The 24,356-nt window shown below is 32.2% G+C and overlaps 1 protein-coding gene across 1 annotated transcript in view; it reads left to right on the forward strand.

Annotated features, from left to right (window-relative positions):
• olf413 (DBH like monooxygenase olf413) overlaps window positions 1–24,356 on the forward strand; it is a 412,976-nt gene that overhangs the window by 127,123 nt on the left and 261,497 nt on the right. The window lies entirely within an intron of this gene.

Below are 24,356 nucleotides of genomic sequence, written 5' to 3' on the forward strand. Positions count from 1 at the left end.
AAGTAATGACGAAATAAAGCAAAGAACATCAATAGAAACAGACATACTAACATATATAGAACAAAAAAGACTAAAGTGGTATGGACATGTAAGAAGAGCTAGCGACAGCAGATGGATAAAGAGAATAACCGAATGGAGCCCCATAGGAAGGAGGAAAAGAGGACGACCCCGAAAATCCTGGAGGAACGAAGTAGACGACGCTATGAGTAAGAGAGGACTAAACGATGGAGAATGGAACAACAGAGAGAGATGGAAACGGTTGAGCGAGGGAAGGCAGTGAATACTGTAGAATCCCTAATATATATATATATATATATATATATATATATATATATATATATATATATATATATATATATATATATATATATAAAAGGTATTTATCGAATATTTTCAACAGAGGTCGAACAGATAATTCTGATAACTATGTACCAAAGCATTGTAGCTTCACTAAGCATCACTAATTCAATAATCGGAGTACTAACCTATAAGGAACTTGCCGAAGCATCGCCAAAACAAACTTTAAGAAGTTATTAACAAATTAAAAACAGTATGTAGTATATAAGTAACCTTGGGTCCCAATTCAAATTTTCTCCAAGAGTAGCTCCTCTCTTCCAAGTTTTTCCTCCGATAATTTAGATACATCAAACTCCATTGATAAAATGTAAGCCTTTATTCAATTTTTTTATGTTTATATCAAGAAAAAAGCGCTTTGTAACGATATTGACCTATAAAGCTAATGAAAAACGAACAAAAACGAGAATATCGTAGGGTATAAGGTTGATTTACTCTAATAGGGCGTTATGCAATCAGCTAAAAGGTTCGATCGATACATTTAAGTAATATTTGTATTCGAATCTGAAAGTGTGCGGCGAGCAAAAAGCAAAAGACAGGGTAAAATACGATACGGCCTCACGTTTACCGTGCAAACACCAAAAATACCATGCAAATGCCGCGGATTGATGTTCACCATTACGTTATACGAAATTCCGCTGGTTCTCGCTCGGTATTGAGAATTTTTTGTCCGTCAGAACGAAACTCCAAACAAGTTCTCGCTCTCTCTATTTCATTTTCCGAGCTTTTGGCTCACAATGAGCTCACCAAAATGGAAACATTTCCAGCAGATAGCAAATTGCATGATATCGGCAATTGTGCGGGAGTTGTGGAAGTTGTGTCAGCATTTGTTTAGTGTATAAACGCAGCGGTTGAGTAACTGATTCCGACGGGGCGGATCGACGGCCACGATACGGATCGCAATTGGAAAATAATTTCCACAATTTCGAATTTACAAGCTGTCAATTATTGCACAAGAAAATTATTCAAATGCCGGACTGAATAATTCGTCTAGTTTGTGGTTACGACACTTTCAAATCCAATTATCCGTTTAGGAGATAATATGCTTTCTAGTTTATTTTATGCTTTATTTTCACAGAAACGTAAAACTTTTATGCTTATAGTCTTTTTGTCTATAAAATGATACCTTCTCATTCAAGTGGTATACAATTTTTTTCACTCTTTAGTTTATTTACTATTTGATTTATATCTGTTCCTTAACGTAATCTTTTAATACTCTAATATATTAATTGTTTTACTTTTGTGCATTCAATCTTTATTATATTTTGCCCTTATTTTAATATTCACTAAGTTTTTGGAAAGCTAGATTTTAGTTTATTTTTCGACGGAAGAACAACCTGTCTACGGGTATTGATGCCATGTTGTACTTAATACTCTTATATTCGTTCGTTAGGTTAAATTACTAGTTAAATTTTGTTTCTGATCAATAACTACTACTTTTTATTTTCGATTTTACTTTTGATTTTCTACTTCTTTTCCATGTTTACTTCTTCTCTGTCGAGTATCCTTCGAATGATGTGGTGGGATTATGGTATTCGATGTATGGTTACTATATAAATGATAGATAATTTCTTCTCCATTTCTAATGTCTTGAACCATGAAGGATTTTATATCCAATCATATAATTTGGTCTTACATTCATATTTTGTACTGACACACCTTCACTTCAGGAATCATTAAGTGTCCCTCATTTTTCTTTAATAATTTTTTATTAAATGTTACAATTTACATCATCAAATTATGATATTGAGTATAATTCATTCATCACTATCACTACCACATTTTATCTTATTACCCTTTCAATTATTTACTTTTTTTAGCGTTGATAATCCTACAAAACACTTATTTTTTCAATAAAATTCAAATAATTTTTAGTTTACAACAATAACATTTCAAAATTCCTCTTATGCATATATACAAACTACCTCACAGTTGTCCATAAAATTTCCAATATTTTATATTTTTTTTATATTATTTCAATATTTTTGATAGAATCATTGGTCAGAGAAGAAGAGGAAGATCAAGAACGGGTTTTAGAACTTTGTATCAATTTTTCATTTTTTATTTTACTTTAATACATTTTCAGATTATCTTTTCATGTTATTTTATCTTTTAATTTTGTTAGTTTTTAATTTTAACCATACCTACGCATAATGGTCTCAATATAAATATATTATATTTATCTTCAGATATTCTCACCTCATTATCTGCATAGCAAATTATTTTAAAATCTCTATTGTCCGTTCTATAACCTCTACCTGCAGTTATTACATCTTGGATAATATGATCCCTAAGGACTTTAAAAGGGACTGGGTTGACACTATTCCCTTGCCTAATTTCTCTTGAAACCTGTATCTTGTTCGACAACCTAGTTTTTTCTCTTATGAATATGCTATTCCCGATTTTTAAATGTAGAACAATTTCAAATGGTTTTTGGTTGAAGTTTTTTTTCTTTAATAAGATAAGGAGAGACAAGGATAGATAAGGATAGACTCCCGATACAGAATGCTCATACATAATATTTACAAGAAAGCTACAATGAAATACAAATAGATGCGAAAACCAAAGCTATACCTATCAACAGAGGAGTTCGCCAGGGAGATGTTATCTCGCCAAAGATATTCACACTTGGCCTAGAAGACGTGTTTAAAGACACGTTTAAAGACAAATAAAAGAAAGATATTTTATAAAAACCCTTAAAAGGGCTACATTAATAACACGAACGTTTTCGGAACAACAGTTCCATCATCAGGTTAAAAATACAGGTTACCATGCCTGAGCCACCAAAATATTGGGGTAAAAACTAATTACTATTTAAATGGGAATAAGCCACAATTAAAGGTTAAAATACGTTTATTGACGTTTCAATTTCCACTTCGGAAATCGTTCTCAAAATACAAACATTAGTAAATTAAACAAATTTTGTTTTTTGTTACTTAGTGAAAAATTCTTCTAATAATTTAATTTTATCTGACTCATCTATATTGACAATTCAGACATACATTATACATTTTAAAGTAGGCGACTTTAAAATGATATTGCCAATATTGTTGAGTTGCGTTCCTGGGACGACTTTACTTATAAGATAGTTCATTCGATTACATGAAATCAACTTTAACTTGAGAATATCCGTCAGGAAAGATCATAACATGTTATTCGTCTTTAAAAAGACAAATACATGCCATGATGACAGTAAAATTCTCCTGTTAGTGATTCCATAGTAAATTATGAGGGAAAACCAGGAAAAAACCTCATAATACTATCCCGACATGGTAAGTATTTGATCGTGCATTTAGTTTACCTTCAATAAACACCAAATTCCGATTTTATATGTTTGTTATTTAAAAAACATAAATGATGTATTCTCTATATGTTATTGACTTACCAATACTATTATTTGATGTTTAATATTAACAACATCATGTACAATCTTTGGTAACATTATATATTTTAAAGGGTTTTTACCCTAATATTTTGGTGGCTCAGGCATGGTAACCTGTATTTTTAACCTGATGATGGAACTGTTGTTTCGAAAACTTTCATGTTTTTAATGTAGCCCTTTTAAGGGTTTTTATAAAATATACCCATTTACAAAGATTAACCTCTTTGTGTGATACGTGGTGTACAGCCAGCTGCAGGAATTATTTTCCTTGTGGATTTTATTTTAAAGGAATAAATGTTAATGGAAGAAAATTGAGTCCTTTGAGATACGCTGATGACATTGTAATATTCACTACAAGTAGAACTACAGAACTGAAAAAGAAGAAGAAGAAAGTTCAGAACATCAACAAGCCTTATCTTATCAAAGGCTCGCTTAAGATCAGTAAAGCACATAAAGGAAACTTTATTATACTCAATAGCTTTTCGGCTATTTGTCTGATAATGAATATTGCATCTATGGTGGATCTATTATTTTGGAATCCTCGCTGTTCTTTGTTGATGCCATATTGTGACACTTTTTCTGACAAAAATAGCTTTGAGGCTGTGCTTAATAGGATGATGATCCATCTATAATTTTGTTTGTCTATCGATCCCCCTTTTTAAATGACTGGAAAAGTTATGTATTTTGGTCCCACTGTTACGTCACCACGTTATCTGGTACACAAAAGTACATGTATTTTATTATGTGTATGGTTATGGAAAGTGTCTTATTCGTGTAAAAGTACTTATTTTTCTGATTTGCCAAAAATGTTGATATAAATGTCAAATGTTTAAATGGATTACCAGTTCACACAGTTACTTTTTTATTTTACAAGATTATGTGACTCATTAGATTTCTTCTGGTTCTGTTAATTATATTAATGGCTTATGTTATCAAATGGTTTTATGGCAAACAATAACGGAGAATCACGATCATTTCCATTTATAGAAACTACTGTAGTAAATGAATAGGTGACACTTCTATAATAAAAAATAATATATTTGAGCGTTATTTATCAAGAATTTTAACAACTTCACTCATTTTCCCGCAATATTTATCGTTATGTTCCACGCCAGGTTAATTTTTTTTAAACTCAGTAATGTGTCCATAATTCACATCCAAAGTTAAGGTTAAGAAATGACTTGCTTAGACTAAATGACCTCTTAGAAACCACCCGTCGTAGCACACCTACGGTTTTTGTTTTTACAAGTTGAAAAAATTATGTAAATGACTACAAGACTAATTGGACACGAAGCAGAAACATTCTAACCACTTAAAATAGTGGAAATAAACAAGATATTCATTAAAATTAATATACTAGACTTACGTGGTTGTAGATCGCCATTATAAGAGGCATTATACGTAAAACATACTTTTTGTATGGCATTGCAAGACAAGTAGGAAAGAAAGCGCTTCATTTCGTGTTAATTAAATATACTTGCTCGAAGAAGCAGTACTTTCCTAAACACTATAATAATTGACTTTCACTGTAATTAACAGCACTGCAACGAAGCAAAGCGAATCAGAAGGAATTTAATATATCAGAACAGACTATCTTGGGGAATATTATGTAGTAAAGCCATAAAATATTATAAATAAGGCAGATAATGCAAGACAAATTCTTTGTCTTGCATTATCTACCTACATAAACACTATAAAGCCAATTAAAGATCTATATACTAACATAAAGGATAGAGTAAAAATAGGAAATAAATTCTCACACAACATCCAGTATTTGTCAGTAAATGTTTATTTATTTAAAGATTATTTTTACCTATATAATTTTTACTTGAATTTCAAGAAAGTAAGCTAATCATTTTCTTTGCAAATAGTCTAGTAGGACAATACATGGCATGGTATTTCCTATATCTATGACGTAAAACATCAGCTTTTTTCTACCATAAGTCACGTAAAAACAAAACATCAATAGAAGTCGCAAGCTAGTCGTTGTAGAAGATCAAATATCTCGGAATATCTCCTCTCTCGTCTTCTTCTTCTTCCTTCTTTTATGTAGGTTTTAAAGCCAGTTTCTTCTTCAATAGTAGCCTAATTAATTGTTTAAATTATCGCACCATATTTTTCTTGGTCTGCCAATACTTCTTTGTCCATTTGGTGACTTATCTCGTGCTATTCGTACTATCATATCCTCTGCTATTCTACTAATGTGTTCGTTCCACTCCTGTTTCCGTTTTGTTACCCATCCATTTATGTCTTCTATATTTCATGCTCTTCTTATGTTTTCGCTCCTCTCCCTATCCAACAGACTTTTCCCTGATATTCGTCGAAGTAGTTTCATCTCTGTTGTTTCTAGTAGTCGTCTCGTTTTAGATGTGTCAGGTATTGTCTCCGCCGTGTGTGTTAATATAGGTATAATTGCTGCTTTATATATGCTTGTTTTTGTCTTGTCTTAGGTGTTTGTTCTTCCAGATTATGTCATTAAGAGATTCCGCCGCTTTACTTGCTTTTAAGCTTTGTTGTCGTACTTCTTTTTCAAAATCTACCTAACCTGTTGTATCTATTCCCAGATATCTAAACCTTGCTTCCTGCTTTATTTTTTTTTTTCATCAATTTTGATTTTACATCGTAATGGGTATTTAGATGTTGTCATACATTTGGTTTTTTCTTCCGATATTATCATATTCTATTTCTTGGCTGTTGTGTTGAACATATGTGTTAATCTTTGGAGCTCCTCTCTCGTGAAAGACTTAAAATATAGTCGCAGATTAGTGGTGTAGAAGGCACAAATTCTCGCGTTTCTCATTTCGTAGTATATGTGCTTACTTACTTACTTAACAACTCTATCACGACACTGAAGGTTTAAAAGTTTTCCCAATCCGCTAGGAACAATCGTACACTCATACCCAGTACTCATGAGTGTACTTTTAAGCTGTTTCTCGAAAAATTAGTGGGAGCTCTAATATCGTAACAAGTTGCTGCATATCTAGGTAAGAGATACCCAAGAACCTGGCAGATGAGGTAATGTCTTATGAGCTCGTATAGTATTTGTGTACAATTCGAACTCCAAATTAACCTTCCAATGCTTCGTTAAATCTTATTTCCCAGTACACATTAAACAAAGTTGGAGATAACACACAACCTTGTCTAACACCTATTTGAATGGAAATTTTGTCTGTTTCCTTGCCATCTACCAGAATAAAAGCTTCTTGATTCCAATATAGATGTTATAAAGTCTCAGATCTCTGTCATCTATTTCAATCATTTCTACATACTTAAACAGCCTGGACCCTATAAAACGCCTTTTCAAAATCTATAAAGCAGACGTAAAAAGGTTTCTGTACTTTTCATGATCTTTGAAGTAATGTTAGCATTTAGGACAAAGCTTCCCTTGTTCCCAATCGTTCTCTGAAACTGAATTGTTTGTTTCCCATTGTTTTATTACATTTATTATCTTAATTATCTTAAGAAGCAGTTTGAGAGAGTGACTAATTAGTCCAAAGTCTTAACATGATTATGTATTAGGTTTTTTTTGGGACTAGAATAAATGTAGACTCCAATCCTATTTGTAGCATTATTTTAGGGAGCGTATCTAATATAGAAGACATAAATATAAGACTAACAAAATGGAATCAGGAATGGAACGAATAGATTAGCAGAATGGTAGAAGATATGATAATGAGAATACTACGATACAAATCACCTAATGACCGAAGAATAAATTGTTGAATACCTAGGAAGAGGTGGAAGGAAATTTAAACAATGCAGAATGCTAATATTCAAGAAAAAAACAGCCATTAGAGGCCTATGTATAAAAAGGAAGAAGAAGATCAATACTTTTGCCTTTAGCTCAATCGTATTAACATTATTTTGTAAAATGTAGTAGTTAGCTCTCAATAACATGGCTAATAGATTTTCTAGCATAACCGTATTACTATCAATATTGCATAAAAGATCCAATAACAAAGATCTATATTTTAAAAACATTAATTTTCAGCCGTCGTTCCATTTTATCGTCGTCATGTAATTTCTTGGTGAATTAGAAACTCAATAATTCTGCCCTCACATAAAGCAATGCACTCTCTGCACTTCTAAATGAGTCTCTCATTACATCCACTGTGAAATCACTAAATTATCAGCCATTTTCAACACAATACTTCAATAAAACCGTTTTATAAGGTTGAACATTTTTTATAGATTGCTTTCGTGTTGTATACCTGACAATAAAGAGGCATCTCATGAGACTATTAAAAATATTAGCCAGTCATTTAATGCATGAATTACTATGGAAATAAAGTTCTATTGTGGGGCAGTCTATGCAGTGTAATAGTAAAATTAGATAATGGTTTGACCTGCTGATGTAAGGGGATGTCTTCTCGAATTTAGATTTTATTAAACTATTTTAAAATAAGAATATACTTTTAGTGTAATACAGTTTCTTTTCCTGTTCGTTTGTCCTTTTCTTTCTTTGTTCGTCGACATTTTGATCCATCCAGCCTTTCACGTTGATGCTTTTCGATGTAATTTCTAAAACCTCACGAGTCATTTGTGGGGATCAGTGGATACTGCTCGGATATCTATTGCAAAGTGAGCATCGACAACCCACACTGTCTACAAGGTCCATTACCAACCTTTAACCACCCTATCTAACTATCATCGGGAAATATAAAAATATAGTAGGCGGTATGTATGCGGAACAATTAACATAACATTAAAGAATATTAAACAATTGATGTCAATATAATGCAATGCCCGCCCTACTATATAGATGTGAAAACTAGGTAATGACGAAAACAAACTCTAAAATCCAGGTTAGCCAATGTGTAACGATAAGACTACCAAAGAGAATTGAAATACTATTGTAAAAATAATACCTCAATCAACCATGGGAGCTTATCGTCTATACCTTGCCTAGCTCAGTATCTCAAGGGTGAGTTCGTCTTGTCTTAAACTAGGGATTGAACCTGAGTTCTTAGTTGATAGCAAATAAGACAAATTTTAACCAAACATATTTATTTAAATGAATAAAAAAACAATAATTAACCCTGCCAAAGCTTAACAGTTAATAAGTGTTACTTATTGCTTCGATGGGCTGCTTGTGTGTTCTAGCTGTTGGGTCCTCCAATTAGAAGTTGTGGCTTCTGGAGAGAGAGCTGCAGTCACACGTGGCTGTATGTCCTGATTAGTAAAATTGAATGTGGCCAATCAATTCAATCTGGTCAATTCAGTTGTTGATAAACCAATATTTCCAATAAATTCAATGAATCCAATAAAATTTCCAATAAACCAGTAAGGTTTTGATATGTCCAATAAACTAAAAGATAAGGAACAACTGCATTAGAAACACATCAAAAAGAAAGGTTTAACTTCCTTGCCATCTTACAAAATTACACTTAAACAAATAGCGTATGGCAAGGATAAAATGAAATATGAATGTTACTACTTAGTTAAATTCTGTTAAAGAGTCCTAATGCATATATCAGAAAAAAAATGTGCTTTCGAAAGAAAGTAAGGTTACAAATATTGGAAATGTGGTCAGAATTATAGAATAAATATCACAATGAAAGTACTTTCCCCAAGAGAATTTGTAGACCATAAAAATGAGTCTTATAATAGCAATATGCAATAACATTATTCAGAAGAGAAGAATTACAATATTAGATGAAATGAATATATAAATTAATTGAAGTTCAAAGACAATAACTGAATGTCTCTTAGCATGGAAGTGATTGAAACCGCAATCACATATTTAAAAATAGATAAAAACCAAATATTTTAATTAATATGGGAATTAAAGCAAGTGAGTAGTTGCGTAAGATGTCTTCAGAAATTCTCCGTATTTAAAGTGGTAGTCTCCCCAATGAATGCAAAAAGTCAAAGATAGTTGCCATTTTAAAACCTATCCAATCAAGTAACAAACCAGAGATCTTCAGATCCATATCTTTACTGATATCTACCTATAAATTTTTGGGGAAAGTTATTTATAACAGAATCTGTGGCAGAATCTTATAGAAACTACCTTCAGAGCAAGATGGAGTTCCAGTCAGAGTTATTGTGGCTAGATATTAGCACTTACTAACTATATCTGGTTTTCAGAATTTCCTCAAAATATTTGTGGCATTTGTAGACATCACAGCAGCATATAACACAATGTGGAGATGAGAACTTATATATAAGTTCTTGCAAATAATTTCTTGCAAAACAGCTGTTCGATTGATGAACAAGAGGCTATCTGACAATAAAAATCTGTTTTGAGTAAGAAAATAAATAAAGAAAGAAAATTAAACAATGGGCTTAGTTCTTGCATCACCTCTTTTCAACGTGTACATATCAGATCTTTTACATACTATTTCTTGCCAATTTTATTTTGCTGATAACATTACTGTCTTTCCTATGATGCTACAGTCCAGATTGAGCCCTGGCCTCCCTTAGCATCCCTCTCTAAGCATCCCTTTCCTTGGCTACTTCTTCAGTTATCCACCCTCAATATCTCTTTATCCTCAAAGTCTCATCATAGTTTCATTAAGCGTTTTACTTAGTATTCTGTTATTATCCATTCTTATAAGGTGACCTGCATATCGCAATCTTTGTAATTTTGTATAATTTGCTATAGAAGAGGGTTCTTTGTACTATTGGTATATCTCGTGATTCGTGAATGAACCTTATTCTCCACATACCATTATCGCAAATGGACCCCAATATCCTTGTTTGTCTGTTGCTATTAATCGTATACAAATATGAGGACTTTCAATAAACAACAACAAGGAGAAAATCAATAAACTAACAACTTTATCAGATGAATAACAAGGAATCAGATCCGGAAATTCCTACGTATACGCCGTATTTGTACTAAGACAAATCACAGAAAAGGCCATCGAGTACAATAAACCAGCATATCTATGTTTTATAGACCTGACAAAGGCTTTCGATTTCATCCAAGTCGAAGACGTCTTACACCTACTGTATAAAAGAAACATACCAATAAATATTATACAAACCATCGAAAACATCTACTTCCATAATCGAATACAGGCAAAGATAAATCACACAGGACTCGTTAAGCCCACTTCTCTTTATTATTATAATGGACGAAATAATACAAGCAGTACGTAAGGGTCATGGTTACAGAATGGGGAACAAAGAAATCCAAATATTATGTTATGCAGACGACGCCGCATTAATCGGCGAGACAGAAGACGAGCTCCAAAGATAAACACACATCTTCAATACAACATCCAAGAAATGTAATATGATAATATCAGCAGAAAAAAACAAATATATGACAACATCTGAATACCCACTACTAAATTAACATGGGTCTGAATTAAATAAATAACTTGATATGGGTACCGGGGCACTCAGATGTGGAAAGAAATGAACGAGTTGACACTCTGGCAAGACGGAGTTTACCCGCTCTGTTTAGATCCTGAGTTTGACCTTTATGCAACCAGGCTAAATGAAGGAGTTACCCCTAAAGAGACTTGTCACTTTCTGTGAGGACACAAGTTTACTAAAGGTTTAGACGTACTCAACGGCAGGAAGAGCTTAGATTTGGAGCCCCTACTGATTCTAGTAGATGTGCTGGTCGTGGTGTATTCTGTTGTGTAATATTGTGCTCCCGTATGGATGATCAACTCTTACAGACGGTGTGTCGGTACATAATTTCACAGTATTTTGCGCATCATAACTGGATCGTTAAGATGTAGTCCAATCCCATGGCATCAGTAATAGCCTCACAAGTACGCAAGAAAAATTAAGGAATAAGAAGGAAAGAATGTGTGGTCTGAAGCACAGAACCACATATTCACATAGTACTCCATTCTAGCCGATTGGTTTCAGAATTTGACTTGAATTGTAAGACATAGGTGGCGTTAAAGAAAATCCATACCAGACGGTGTAGATGTTCTGACATTATAGAAAGTAGCATAAGATTCAGTCTCCAAATACAATACGTTACTGCTAACCCCTCCCGAGTATATCCAAGACCATGGAGTGACTACCTTGAAGCCGCATCCGAAGCAATACATTGGATACGTAATATCAACGTTTAATAAATATGTTTTAATGTTATTGTTAACACATAAATAAATAAAATATAAAGTTTTCAATTCTGCAAAAAGTATCAGGTCCATTTGTACTTGTTTCATACTGGTTCATAATTCTATGTAATTGACGAGACTTACTAGCACTAGACCATCGTTTTTAATCTCTGAACATTCAAACCTTTTTATTTTTTAATACAATACCTTTAAGTGCAAATTGTTTTTGTTCTGACAGCCGTAGGCCGAATGCATTTAAGACAGATATAATTATGTCTAATAAAGTAAATGTTAAATTCTGTAAAATCCTTTTCTCATGCTACCGTTTTCTAATTATTCAATTAAATCCGCCTTTTCTAGACAATGCCATTATCTTTTGTAATATTTCATTCATGACAGAGATAGGAAGTTTTTCTTCGCACTTATGATCCGAGATAAACGCGTTGTAGGCCAGTTGGTGAGTCAATTAAGAAACCGTTATTCCGCTAATGTATTCTTATTATTGTGGTATACGAACATAGCAATACGTTTTAACCATTTTCGTTATTTTATTATTGATGCAGTTTTTCAAAGTACTGGACATAAAATTATAATATTTCGACATTGAATGACATCTAAATTATTAGACCGAGTACCTACTTACATGTTGAAATAGAATTTTTCATGATTTGCAGCTACTAACAAAAAACTTTTACTGTCATTACAATTGTTAATGGGCGACATTTTGTAGCAGAAATAAATTATTACAAATGAAAAATATCTTTTTAAATGGAACTATGCACAAAGGTTAACCTTTTTTAAAAACCAAAACAAAACAAGCTCCCAATTATAATTAGGTATGTGTCAATTGTCAAGAAAATAAAGATAACTGTCAGATGTCAATATTAAATTTTAAAACTTTGAGAATAATTAATATGATAGCTAGGCCACACCCTAACATTTATGCTTTCACTGAATACAATTTCTCAACTTGTCATAAAAGCAATTATTGATGGAAAATGTCTATTTTTACTTTAGAAGTTCAACAAAAAAGTTACCTGAATTTTACTAAATGTTATTTTTTTTCCTTTAAAAGTTCCGGGTTTGGAACTGGACTCTTCACTGCAACACAAACGACTACTTCTCACACTTCGAAAATAGTCTGGAATGATTCTGGGACAAACAAAATGAGGGTGGAGTCTGGGCACAGGGACGCAAACTTTGAAACTTGGCTTCTTAAAAACTTAAACACAATGGAACCATGTGGGTATCCTTCAAAGTTTTTAGAAACGCCGTTCTTCAAATCCCTTAGGTGAGAGAAGGCATGAAAACAAAACAGTAACTATTCTTGCGAAAACTGACACATTACACTCGAGAATAATTCACATTTCTTAAAACAAATTTGCCGGTTCTTTCCGATTATCCACGCCGCGTCCACTCTCTTCAAAAATTCTCCCAAACCTAACTTCGCTTCATTTGCTACATACTACCAGACTTCACTATTTCCGATAACAAAAAAAAACAATAAGGAAAAACTATTACGAATTAGTTAAAAATTCGGACTAACACCGAAACCAACTGCCACTGACAGCGGCCCCACTGAGAGTGATGTAATTATCTTTAAAATTCATTTGCCCAACTCGGTATAAACAAAACATAAATGGAAATATTTTTGTTTATTTGACGCGCAAAATATCCTAAAGTGGCTCTCGATCAAAGAATACCGAAGAAATACGCATCTGTGATATATAAACAAACTTTAAAATGTGTTTATTATCAGCTCCAGCGATGAAAAAGGATTGAAAATACTTTTTCGGTGTTTTAACATATACAATGATTTGAAATGCTACAATTTTACAGTCAAAAATTTTATATATAATATTAAACATATTTAAATTGGGTTTATTGTACTGCTAGGAGATGTGTCAAGTTGGTTTATATTGTTGACAAATAATACCTTAACAAATATCTCTGGTTATTTTCTACGTTTCGTCATCTACTGTGTCTTAATTTTAGTTACATCTTGTCTACATTTCATTTATTTTACTGAATTTTGTAAACACTTAATAGATGTTTCTTATTTGTATGTTTTAAGAAATTTATTTATGGCGTTTATTCAGTTATATTTTACCCAGCTACCTGTTTAGACCAATTTGCTAGTTATGGAATTCGTTTGCAAATATTTAAAATAACGCCCTTTAAAAGTCATAATGCCGCCATAGACGCCGTTGCAATATTTATTTGGAAGTACTCTAACTAATCTCTTTTAAATGAATCCGTTAAGGGCCAACCAAGAATTCTGATTATTCCGGTCAAAATTCGGAAACTTTATTTTGCCCACGAATTTTTTTGTGTGTATAAAAAAAGCCTAGCTTTTTAATTCCTTTTATTTTTATTTCTTATTCAAGATGAAAACGACGATTCTGCTTGTATACCAGATCACTTTTAGGGTAAGATCCCTATTTTTATTTTTTATTTTTAGAACCTTTTATTCCCTTGGCATGTTTTTTGCAAGCCTTATTTAATTAGGGTCCTAGTTTATCCTACAATGGAGACCACTTATATTCTAGTTCACCCTCTCCTAGGATAGAGCTCCTCGCATACTAGTTTGACAACATTATTTTATCCTAGCTTGAAAGTCCCTTTTTGTCTCATTTTCCCAGCGAAGGCTTCCTCTTATTCAAGTAAGGTGCCCCCTTTTAATCTAAATACTGACCGACGCTTTCAACCCTAGAATCTGATTAAAAAAAATTAAAATTTTTGTGAGTACATTCTTATATTTCAAGCCAAGTCAAGTGATGTTGCTCTTACGTTAACAAAGTTTATTTTACAATATAAGAGACTGCATTTAGTTATGTTGTATAATTTTATATTTAAAAGCTTTTTTATAAATAGTAGGTGCATATTTCATCCCGATTTAGCCATACGGCTCACACACCCTTTAAGGGGAAAATTCACTCATCCTAGATACCTACGGTATCAAAAGGATTGAGCTCTGGTGGGACTCTTTCAATGTTATCGAGTCCTAGGTGACTTGGTACGTCGGTGTATCTCCCAAAAATTTTCGCACGCATCTGGACGTCGAAAGTAGCACAGCTTTCTGCATGATCTTATATAGATGTTCATTTAGACACAGCTTTTTTATTTCTGGGTTTTTTCTAGGAGGTTCTTCGGGATGGATCCAGTGGTAGAAAGTATAACAGGTATCGTCTGGGTACTTTCCATTCTCATTGTCTCCTTATTTGTATTTCCAGATCTCTGTACTTGGCGATCTTTTCGTTGTAGTTAACACACAGAATATTATTGTTAGGTATCGCCACATCGATTAGTGTTGTTTGTCTTGTTAGTTTATTAACTAGAACGAGATCTGATCTATTATATGCTAGAGTTTGGTCTGTGAGCACAGTGCGATCCCAGTATAGCTTGTAGTTGTCATTCTCAAGCATACTCTCAGGAATGTACTGATAATATGGGAGATGGTTTGTTTGTAAAAGTCCCAGTTTAAAAGCTATCTCTTGATGGAGGATATTCACTACTGAGTCATGCCGTTCCTTATTATAGTTCCATATTCATTATTCTTATTATTTGATGTTAATTAAAATTTTTGTACAGTCTTTATTGTAAACGTGTTTTAATTGAAATTTATTAACTAAACAATAATAATTGTGTTCTTTGTTCGTATATTACTAAATTTTCTCCTATGATTTTATGTTTTCTTTTATTTTCAACACGCACTTAATCTGTTGCAACGAGAACTTAAGTTAATAGAAGCCATTTTATATTTTTATGAGTATATAGTGAATCTTACCATTTTTGTATTTGTGATATTTGTATTAAGTTAATATTTTCAATCTTTTTTTGATATCCATGTACATTCGTCTTGCTCCTTTCTGTTTGTTTTATAAATATCTCATTTCTGTGTTCCACAAATACAGTGGCTCCCTTTTTTTTAAACAATTATTCTCTTCTTGTTCCTTTTGTTCTTTTATGTTTATCTTTCTTGTGTTTCTCACCTCTATATATGCCCCTTTTTATAGCAAAGCAATGAAGCTCTGAAGCAATGAAGCACCAGGAATGAGCAACGGCGCCTTCGCGTCAAATACTATATTAGTGTTCTAAGTTTACTTCTTAGTAATTTAGTTTACAATGTATGAAAGAATATGAAGTGCTGGATTACTGTGTCGGTATTTCTCAGTTGCAGATAGATGGGGGCAATGGGAAATTCCCCTCGAAAAAGTCACTTTTCCCACTTCAACCACAGATCGACAATTTCAACCCAATATGCCCGTTAGTTGGGAAAATTAAGGGAATTTAACGCATATAAGTTATTATTTGTCTTTTACGTAGTTAGGGATTCTCTTTTTTAAGCCTTTTGGTTGGTGTTTTATTGGAAGTTCCCTCCCCAAGGCAGATTCTAGATCCCACCCTGCTAGTTCTTTTTATATTAAATTAGTAAAGCAGTTCTTGTAAATGATGTTCATATATATGGATATAATTATTAGTCCATCATGTTTCAGTGTATAATGGTGCAGATAATCTTGTTGACTACCGATTTGAATAGAGTGTCAGTTGACTGTTTGGTCCACTTCCTAAGATTCTTGAAGTATGAGATTCTGCCATTAGGTCTTCATTTACTCTAATTATTTGCTTGGAGTACTAACTCCAAGTAAATGGAGAATGGAATCTGAAACTTTTATTAAAAACTATAAACACAACACCATACAAAATTGACGATGACAATAAGGACTGAAATTGGAAGCTATTACTATCACAGAATGGGGTTTTTCGGAATTGGATAACGTTTTAGATAAGATTTTAAAAAAAATTACATCCCATTTATCAATTATTAGTATCGCTAAATACCTGGAATCTTCTATTAATAAAAAAAAATAAGAATTTTCTACTGACCAATACTTGCAACTACGAAATTTATTAATTATTTCAAAATGTTGAAAGAGATAAATGTGCATCACTCTTAGCTGGAGTTTATTTAGGGTCGTGGAAGAAATATTAAGATAAATACATTTATGGACAATATCTGCAACATTTTTAGTGGCTTCATAACTTTTCCCGGCCTATAACTGGCTGTAACACTTTAAAGAGGAAACGGGTCACACAAACTGGAATCGTGAATAATGGCGAAAGTTTATTGAACTTGATTTTTATTCTTTTGTGGCAAAGACTTCATATAAGATAGCGGCCATTTGTACAATGTATTAAATATCAAGCATAAATATGGCTTACCAAGGTCAGACGAAAGCAGATAAGCCAGATGCGACAATAAGAATCCCGTTACAATGCAAGCCGGAGTTATCGTGAATTGTCAGATTACACAAAAAACGCGGATGAATTTATTTTTAACTGTTTTCAAAAGGTATATAAATGTAGTTAAATATCGCTGATGAAAAACTCATCATTCATCTTAAACTTTCATGGATACATACATTTAAAATTTAATTATTTTTTCATTGACGATAGATTTTTTAAACATCGCTATTTATTGTATATTTTATAACCTGTAATTAACATAGTTGTGATTTTATGTTTGCAATAACCATAAAAAATTATAGCAGACAATATAAACGTACTAAGAAAAGCAAATTTTTAATTACTTGTGTTAATTACTTCCTAGTTTTATATTTTAGTTATTATTTTCAGATTATATTAATGCTTTATTCTTTTGATGCTGAGTCTTTGAGAAATTTTGGCTCCTACCACGGTTCTTAATAGCTAATGAGCTACACTCAGTGAGGCAGAAGCGCACTACAGCGGCTTCTGCCACGACCACTGATCGGACTTTGGCCGGATCGACTAGGATCGACCAGCAACATACTGCTTCTAAGTTGGTCGCATCTCTGGCCAGGCTTTCTACAATAATTTTTCTTTTCAATTACGAGATGGATGTCATGGAGGTAGCCGTTTCTGTTTATATGTACAGCTCGTCAAGAATTGCAATGTCTCTGAGTTTTGATAAGAATATAAATTTGGAGGGGAGGATCCGTCAGTAGCCCGAATATACTCAGTTCAATTTTGTTAGCAGAAGCAAACAGATCAGACGCATATCAATTACACTGGTGTAGGACTTATTAATCCCGTTCCGTTACAATGGAATTTAAATCAAAAGTTCATCGTAAAGTTTTGAGTGGTCAATCTCGTGAAATTATAGCAAATGTGATATATTTTATGAGACGAGAAGCGGAGGCTAAACATCCGATAATAGAACTAACGAAAATTTAAGAACGTGTTTCGCGCGCAACTTGTGTTAGTGTTGGTTCTGTAAAGCAAATTTCAAATGAAATAAGATCAGTTGAAGATGGTGAAAGTGATTCGTTCCATACACCTAATATTAAAAGACAAAAAAGTGCGACCAAAACTAAATTGAATAATATGGGTAAGGAAATTCTTCGGAGATTTGTAATAAATTTTCACGTCCACGAAAAAAAAGTTCCTACGTTGAGACTCATACACAGGAAATTTGTCAATAAAATTAATTACACAGGATCGTATGGAAGTTTACGAAAAGTATTACATAAAATTGGTTTCTGTTGGCGAAAACCTCAGACAAAGAAAAAATTGCTTATGGAAAAACCTGACATCCAATAAAAAAGGATAGCTTTTTTGCGAAGTATTAAGAGTTACAGAAACGAAAATCGTCCTATAGTATACATGGACGAAACATACATCCACTCTTATCACACATTCAATAAAAGTTGGAATGATGATTCTCACGATGGTTTGCGTAAGCCTATCTCTAAGGGACAGAGGTTAATAATAGTTCATACAGGGGGAGAAATGGGGTTCATAAAAAATTCCTACTTAAAATTTAAATCAAATTTAAAAACTGGTGATTACCATAGTCAGATGAACTTTCAAAATTATAAAAAGCTAGTGGAAATGTTGATACCGAACTTACCAGCACAAAGTGTATTAGTGATTGATAATGCCCCATACCACAATGTTCAAAGTGAAAAAAATATAACGACTGCATCAAAAAAAGATGAAATAGAAGAGTGGCTAAGAAAGAGAAATATACCATTTAAAGATGATATGATAAGAGCCGAGCTATACACTTTAGCAAAATTTTATCAACGTCATCATAAATCATATGAAATAGATAAACTTCTAGAGGAAAATGGACATTCGGTATTAAGACTTCCACCTTACCATCCGAGTTAAACCCCATTGAGTTAGTTTGGGCATCCATGAAAAACTATGTTGCACAACGGAATGTAAGTTTTAACTTTAAAGATGTGGAGGTTTTATGTAATCAATTTTTTGAGACATTTTCAGAGGATGAATGGAAATCACGGTGTGAAAATGCCAAACAGGCAGAACAGTTTTTTATGAAAAGCGCCCCGGCAGTGGACTTAGTTACGGAGAAAGTGATAATTAACTTGGATGATGACAACGATGACGCTGATAGTGATAGATGATCTAGAAGATACAGATTCGAGTTCCGATCCAGATATTTAAGGCATTGAACTATTGTAATGTTATTTTGTAAGTATACTGTTAGAATACGGACGTTTTAGAGGAAAAAAAGAACGATTAAACAATTTATTTTATTTTTATATTTCAATATGATGTATACAATGCTAAAATGATCATATAAAAAAAAGATGATGGTCGACGGAGATGGTTTTATAATTTAAAAATGAACTAGTTATGTTATTAATAAAATTCTGGTTTTGGAAGATTAACTTGATTATAAAATTAAATGACCATTTATATATTATAAATTTTCTTTTCAAACATGTTAAATTATGTTGAAATGATTTTATTAATAATTTGATATCTAAATATTAATTTTTTACAATATATTTCATCTTTAAAAACAATAAAAATCGATAATTTTCATCACATAATATTACGTGGAATAATTACTCCTAATTATTTAAATTTCAATACCTATTGAGTTCAATTGACCCTCCCCCAGTCGTAGTTCCATAATAAAATAATTTTAAAATCCGAACGCATTTGCTATCTTCTTTACTCCGAATACGTTCTCTGTTTATTTTTCGCATCGCTAGAGTTTAAACTGAAAGACAGAGCTAACTTTGACGAACTGTATAATCGTATAAGAAAACGGAAAGAAAATTATATTGAGTAAATCAAATTGCTAAATAGTCCTATACTGGTCAGATTTTAATACCCTAAAGAAAAGGGTCACTGGTAAATCGCTCCGGCTATATATTTATTAGAAAAGATTGTTTAAAAATGCCCTTAGTACGTACCATCGAGCAAAAAGACAAAAGAGGGAATGTAAAGGTAGTGGGGGCAAAAATATTGGTAGACAGGAAGTGCCATCTTGAGAGGCCAAATTAAACAAGGAAAGAGAGTCTTTCTTTGTTTAAGAAATCAAATTTAGTTGGGTTATGTTATTATTTGTCCCAACTGTCACATGAAATCTTATTTATATTGAAGTTTTTTAACAATTGTTTCACATTTTAGACTGTTATCGTTAATATTTAATTAAAATTTTCTCGTCTAAGACACAGTCTGAAAACTATTTTATAGCTACTGTTAATAAGTGTCGGAAAATTTAAATTTGGCGCATTCGGATTTCCGGATATGTCCGCCATCAGAGGCCACTTTTTTGGTCGCCTTTTCATAACGATTAGATTCCCTCTTTTGTCTTTTTGCTCGATGGTACGTACATAATGAATAATAATAAATATCTAGGGTCAGCGTAAATAGAGAATGTTGTCTTCATAAAACAGGTACTCATAAATTTGTTATTATCATGGTGAAATTTAAAATAAGTAGAATCTTGCCCCAAGAGGGCAACTCTACGCTAGTTATTGACAATTACAAGTAAAACTTTCATAAAATAATTAAAATTAATATCAAACATTGGCAGTGTGTAAAAAGAAGTTGTAAAGCACTTGTTAAAACTCTAAATATATTTGTAACAGTGTACTTGAATGTAGCGATAGCCACAACCATAAAAGTTTATCAAAAACATTGTTAAATTGGCAAAGATAAAGTAATGGTGTTAAGTGGAAGGCAATTGACGATTTGTGTGAAAAACTATTGAAGGCGATAGACAGCGAAATTAAACGAACTGGCACTGAAACTCTTACTGTAGAAGATGTACGTTTGGTTAGAAAATATATTTATAATGGCAGAAAACAAGTTATTCCCAAAATTTCGGAGTTCGTGCAGAAAGTACATGACTCATTGAACTCCGTGGAAGTGACAACTAATTAAAAAGAACAATTTTTATTAAAAAATTATTCATTGCAAAAAATTTTTACTCAACTATATAGACTCGAAAATAGACACTATGTGCATTTGGCATTCTTCCTTGCTTTCAAATAAGTTAGCAAATTCATATGTCACTGCCTTCTATTGTTTAAAGACGGTGTATCAAAAATGCAACCTTAATTTTAGTTACAAGATTGTGTATGCCGATTTCGAAAAAGCGATCCATGTAGCAATCATGTTGGAGGAAAATTCAAAAAGTTTGACTGGCTACTGAGTATTCAAAGGATAGTAAGGTCCGGCAATATCTTGAATATATGTTTTTTCTTTATTTCCTACATCCATTAGACCTAGGTAAGGTCATGCTTTAGACTTAAATGAGATATTACCAGCACAACTCCAAGCCGCACAACAATTTACTGACGACTTGGTGGACAACTACTATATTTCTAAAGAGGCAGACTTCCCTCCTAAGGTGTGGGCGGAAAATAGTTCATTACTTGAGCGTACAAGCAATGATAGTAAAAATTCCCATTCTAAAATTAATTCCTTATTTTACAATCCGTACCCTAATGTATTTCAATTTTTAGAAGTTTTAAAAGATATTCAAATTGACACTTATATTAAAATACGAAGTTCTGTGAAACCTAAAAAAGTATACTGAAAAATACTTCGAGACTGAAGTACTATTTCATTTAAATTTATAGAAAAATTAATGCCCTGTTTTAATTTTTATTTGTTTAATTTGTTAAGACAGAGAATTTTCGAATTAGCACAAATTATTTTAGTAATTTTAAACACAAAATTAATATCAAAATAGCTAACAAAATTCCTAAACCAGATCAAAATTTCTAATAAAATGACCCCTAAATAGGGTCAAAAATGAAGTGAGTATAATCTAAATAGTCTAATTCCATTGTGTCGTATATAAATATGTTACAACCAATATTTTATATAATTTTATATAAAATTCAAAAGTCACAGTATAAATTGGATATTTAATCCGCTTAACCATAGGAGCGAACTAGTATACGGTCTTTGTAGCTAGTATATAATTAAAAGGTTTTTTTGACCTCATGAGCGAAATACTGTGTTTCGCTTTCGTCCACCACTAAAGTAAACAATTTTGAACAAATTTCGATGTAATTGTTTGATAAAACACGTTTAAAGCTTTAAAATGACAATTCATGAATGTTGTTTTTCTAATTTGGTGCTTAGAAAACTGTAAATAACCTAAGAATTATTAATTTATAAAATAAATTAAACCTAATAAATTCTAACAAACGTTGTAATAATGAACCGAATCTAGTTATTGCGTGCAAAGTCAGGTGTTTAGTGTTAAAATCCGATTAAAATTTTAGAGTTTTTTATCAATTACTTTAAAAGATATTCAATTTGTTTCTCTTAAACAACTTTTTTTTGCAACAGCGTAAGTCTGAAAATACAACGATTCTACGGTTAGCATAAGCAAAAGAGAGAGTTATACTAAAAAGAATTTAAAAAACTTAATTGTAAAAGTATTGCAATTTTTTGCTTATAAACAATTTAAAAACCTTTTTGGCTATTGCACTGGGAAAAATGATTCTTTTTATTCGAAAAGCTGGTAATTTCTTTACAAACAAAATTTACCAGTTCAAATGCCTTTTTTGCTTCATGTAAAATATTCAGATTGCATTAAAAAACAAACAACTCGTTTAATTCATCCAGTTTTAGTTCACATATGTATTCACCATTCAACTAAAATGTGAGATTGCTTGTTATGAAAGCCTTAAAATTGAATAAAGGATATAAAACTGCTCTGGATTCATAAAGGAAGGTCCTTTATAAGAACATAATTTTTTTAGGTCGTAAAACGGATGGCATTTTACCCTTTCCTTTCCCTTTCTGTAATAAATGTGGTCCTGCCTAAAATCCAGGATCATACTTGCTGGTTTGATAGTGATAATATAAGGGAAAACTATTATAAATTTTATGAGAGCCACATAAAAAGATAAAGATGATGACAACGCAATATATTATAGTATTTACGTTGTTATGGAGCTGATTTGCTTATTTATTAAATATGTTTGTAAGTTTATTCTCTTTTTAGTTCTAAATAATAGTATAAAAAATGCTAGATGGGGTAAAGGAAAAGGGATGCTAGGTACATGTAGTTGGGAAACAATTTTATTAATAAAGAATATATAATAATAAAAGAAACAAGAAAATGATTTGTGCGAAATCTAAATGGCGAGATCAAATAAAAGCCGCATTTGACGATTATCATATATACCAGTCGAAGAAACAAGGAAAAGTTTATACAAAAAGGAGAAATCGGAGATTTAGACAGAATATTTCTAGATAGTAAACGAATAGACAAAAAACTAGGACATAAAAAAATATAAAATAAATACGAAATGTTAAATACACCTACTGAGAAAAGTGGTAACTTCGTAAAGCAAGAGTTTTACAAAACACTTTACAAGAAAATCCCGAAAAAGCATCAAAACAACAAGTCAATAAGTTTATATTTTCGCGAACAATAAAGATCAAGAAATACATTGCATTTTTAGATTGATGTTATAGAATAAAAATCGCGGATATTCCGACAAATGGACCCCGATTAGTTAGTAACTGCATTTGGACAGAAATGAAGGAAACCAAATTAATACTGATAGTACCAAGTACTGATCGAAATACATATATAAACTATCCATATCTATATGCTTTATACATATATAAAGCAAATGTAAATTGCTTTATATGGTGTCTCCGTACTAAACTTCGTTTTATATCCAATTTCCGCACAGGTTTAAATAAAATCTTTTTTGGTTTTTCCAATGTTTTTCGTTAATTTAAAAATCTCCCGTTACTTATACAAGTCTATATTTCTTATACATACCTTGCTCGTTGACAGTTATCCTTTAGCGATATATACTTAGCCTGATAACTGTATAATGAACCTAGCATTAGCTACTTCGTAAGATTCATTAGAGTTAAGTTAAGCATGAAACATGTGCCTATCTTCTAGATGTTGGCGACCACATTGACCCATCTTATTCTATTCACAGCAGCTCGAAATAGTCTATATATAGGCTCGAAATATCTGTGGACGTTAGACCAGTCCACTTCCTAAGATAGGCCAGCCAGGATGTACGTCTACGTCCAGGGCCTCTCTTACCATCAATCTTGCCCTGTAGAATCAACTGTAGATATCGGTATTTATTGTTACGCATGATGTGACCGAAGTAAGCCAATTTTCTGGTCTTTACGGTGTTAATAATTTCTTTGTCTTTTCTTAGCGTCTGGAGAATAGTTATGTTACTTGTGTGATGTATATATGAGACCCTCAACATACGTCGGTAGCACCTTCAAATGCCTCTAATCGTTTTATGGCATCTTTTGTAAGGCTCCAGCTTTCTACT

This window comes from Diabrotica undecimpunctata, chromosome 7, assembly GCF_040954645.1.
Source record: "Diabrotica undecimpunctata isolate CICGRU chromosome 7, icDiaUnde3, whole genome shotgun sequence".
NCBI classification, from domain to species: Eukaryota; Metazoa; Arthropoda; class Insecta; order Coleoptera; family Chrysomelidae; genus Diabrotica; species Diabrotica undecimpunctata.